Source organism: Malus sylvestris, chromosome 8 (genome assembly GCF_916048215.2).
Source record: "Malus sylvestris chromosome 8, drMalSylv7.2, whole genome shotgun sequence".
Classification (NCBI taxonomy): Eukaryota; Viridiplantae; Streptophyta; class Magnoliopsida; order Rosales; family Rosaceae; genus Malus; species Malus sylvestris.
The window spans coordinates 25,844,056-25,848,077 of record NC_062267.1 but is presented as its reverse complement, the minus strand read 5'-3'; positions in this window follow the sequence as shown (position 1 = coordinate 25,848,077).

Below are 4,022 nucleotides of genomic sequence, written 5' to 3'. Positions count from 1 at the left end.
AAGAAATTGAGGGAGCATCAGTTGTATGCCAAGTTTAGTAAATGTCAGTTTTGGTTGAACGAAGTGGCATTTTTGGGGCATGTAGTATCGGCACAAGGAATTCAAGTAAACCCTAAAAAGATAGCAGCAGTGGAGAATTGGGAACAACCGCGAACCGTCACTGAGGTACGAAGTTTTCTTGGTCTAGCAAGTTATTATCGACGGTTTGTTCAAGATTTTTCTATGATTGCTTTGCCATTAACGAAGTTAACTAGGAAGGATGTTAAGTTCGAGTGGGATGAGAATTGTGAGCAAAGTTTCCAGCAATTGAAATATTGTCTCACTCATGCTCCAGTATTGGTACTTCCTGATGATAGTGGTAACTTTGAGATTTACAGTGATGCCTCTTTGAATGGTTTGGGATGTGTTTTGATGTAGCATAATAGAGTGATCGCCTATGCTTCTCGACAGTTGAAGATTCATGAAACAAATTACTCTACTCACGATCTTGAGTTGGCAGCCATTGTTTTTGCTTTGAAGATTTGGAGGCATTATCTTTATGGTGAGAAATGTAAGATCTTCACTGATCATAAGAGTCTTCAGTATCTTTTTACTCAGCATGATCTTAATCTTCGTCAGCGAAGGTGGATGGAATTGCTAAGTGATTATGACTGCACTATTGAGTATCATCCGGGTCGTGCTAATGTAGTAGCTGACGCACTGAGTAGAAAACCTCATGGTCGCCTCAATGCTTTGTATGCTTGTCGTGTTCCTCTTCTTGCAGAACTAAGAGCTCCTGGAGTAAAGTTGGAGTTAGAAGGTCAAAAAGAAGCTTTTCTTGCTAGTTTCCAAGTCAGGCCAGTTTTGGTTAATCGTGTACTTGAAGCTCAAATGGTTGATGAAGAAATTCAAGAAATGATTCAATTGAGAAATGAAGGGAAAAAGAAAGACCTCAGGATTCGAGAATCAGATGGCATGCTTATGCAGGAGAACAGAATGTATGTGCCGAATAATGAGGAATTAAAGAAAGAAATTTTGGACGAAACACATCGTTCAGCTTATGCGATGCATCCAGGAGGAACTAAGATGTATCATAATATTCGACCATTTTATTATTGGCCGGGTATGAAAAGGGAAATTGCAGAATATGTAAGTATGTGTATTGTTTGTCAACAAGTTAAAGTTGAAAGAAAGAATCCTTTTGGGCGAATGCAACCACTTCTTGTTCCTCAGTGGAAATGGGAAAATATAACTATGGATTTCGTGTATAAGCTCCCTCGTACACGAAATGGATTTGATGGTGTTTGGGTGATTGTAGATCGACTTACCAAGTTAGCGCACTTCATTCCAGTGAGGGAAAAGTATCCTCTAAATAAATTGGCTAAGTTGTTCATCACGAAGATTGTGAAGTATCATGGCGTTCCAGTGAATATTATTTCTAATCGAGATCCAAGATTTACTTCTAAGTTTTGGGTAGCTTTTCAAGAAGCTCTTGGTACGAAATTGCTTTACAGCACTGCTTATCATCCTCAAACCGATGGACAATCAGAGATGACTATTCAGACGTTGGAGGATATGTTGAGATCTTCCGTATTACAGTTTGGTGATTCTTGGCATGACCGCCTAGACTTGATGGAATTTGCCTATAATAATAGTTTTCATTCGAGCATTGGTATGTCACCATTTGAGGCACTTTATGGTAGAGTGTGTCGTACGCCATTGTGTTGGTTAGAGGTTGGTGAAAGAGTGTTAGAAGGCCCAGAGATTGTGGATGAGACTACTCAAAATATTCAGGTGATTAAGTCTAACCTGAAAGTGGCCCAGGATCGACAAAAGAGTTTAGCATATAGACATGCTACTGATCGAGTTTATGATGTGGGTAATTTGGTATTCTTGAAATTGTCACCTTGGAGAGGTGTAGTGAGGTTTGGAAAGAAAGGCAAATTAAGTCCTAGGTACATATGACCTTATGAGATCACTGAGAGGGTCGGTGAAGTTGCTTACAGGTTGGAGTTGCCTCCGGAGTTATCTAAGGTACATAATGTGTTTTATGTCTCGATGCTTCGACATTATGTCTCAAATCCTTCACATGTGATTCCTCCTCAACCTTTGGAGATTAATCCGGATTTGACGTATGATGAGGAACCAGTGACTATCTTGGATTGGAAAGACAAGGTTCTAAGGAATAAGACAGTGAGCTTGGTGAAAATATTGTGAAGGAACCATTCAATAGAAGAAGCTACTTGGGAAACAGAAGATCGAATGAGAGAGATGTATCCAAGGTTATTCTATAGGTATTAAGCGGATCGTTTGGTCGTAGGAATTTCGGGGACGAAATTCTATAAGGAGGGGAGATTGTCACAGCCCGTCCCGGGATTTTATTTCTCGAAGACGTGAAATGACGGAATTACCCTTGACGGGTACTAAGGTGTGTGTGTGTGTGACATATTATTTGGACTAATACACATATTCCATAAACTTTTGGAGAATTATTTAAGTTGGTATGCATGTTTTGTGTGGTTAGGGATGAAGTGATCTGTTTTTTAGGGACCACACACACGCACCGGTTACACGTACTGGACCCCTTCCCTTTTTCCCCCGTGCTCTCTCTTCTTTTCTCTGTTCTCTCTCCCTCTCGACTTGTACGGACCAAGATCAAAAACCCTCCAACCTTCACGGATCGACGTCAAAAAGGTAAGTTTGTGAATCCTTGCAAGCTTGTGAGTTCATTGGTATAATTTTTAGAACTTGGAACCCTCGATATCACGTGAAATCCGAAACCCATCTTGAAATCACTATTCATACACATGTGAATTGTTGAATTTCAAGGAATTTTGAGCTTATAGTGAGCTTAGTGAGGTCCTAAGGAAGCTCGGAGTGCTTAGTTTGAAGGTTTTGGACGTCAGGATCACTGAGTTCAAAGTTGGCCGGTTTTTCTTGGAATTTTTCCAGTGAGATTTAGTTGTTTTTAGAGCCTTAAATTAGTCCAATGTGATTCTACATGTTGAGGGCTTCAAATTGATATAAAATACGAAGAAAACGGTTGAGAAACGACGAAGAATAAGGAGATTGAAAAATCTCCAGTTTTCCGGCCACTAGAAAACTCAGTCCGACGAGCTCGAGGAAGAAGACGCACATGGGGGCGCGTGAACCCGTGCCTGTCTAGGCGTGTGGGGGCGCGTGCCGCTTCAAAAAAAAAATTCTAAAAATTTCTCGACGTCTGTGATGTCGAGTAGGTCGATGTGGTATATTCATATACCCAAATTGAGCACCGTATGAGAAGTTATTTCGAATTGTTGGTTATGTGCATGAAATTAACGTTTTTATAGTTGTTTCGCATATAGGTGACACCTATCCCGAGGACGAGCGCATCCAGGGACGTCATGGGGGTTACGACCCATCGACTTACCAGTGAGTGGGCAGTTTTGTTTTCCGTATATACCTATATATTATTGATTTTCTCAGAAATTGAATTTATATGAAAGTATGTTTTCAAACGCCATGCATGCATATTATGAATTATATGAATTGATATTGATGCATATGTATATGTGAATTGGTGTTGTGGACGCACAGGTGAGTATCAGGTGAGTATTATGTTAATCATGTGAATCATCAATGATGTGAATTGTGTTGAGAGCTCATAACCTGCACCCATGGTGTTAGTGCTTATATTATTCACCGCACCGCACGCTCACCTTGGATCCAAGTAGGTGCATGTCGTACAGACCATGTGAGGGTTCCGACATGCTAGTCGTACAGACCACTAGAGGTGGTTCCGACTAGTAGGTGACCTTAGATTACGCGCGCAGATGATTGATGAGAGAAGCACTAGGGCGTATTATTACACCATTCTTGTTGTACAAACTACTTCAGGTAGTTCCGACTTATGTGCAAAGTAATGCCGTACAGGTCACCGTGGTGACTCTGGCTGGGTTGGATATTGAGCTATGGAATTAACCGTACAGGACCAACTGCAGGGTCTCCGGTTGATTCATTATGTCACCTGCTATTTTGATGCATCCATGTTTTGTTATTGACAT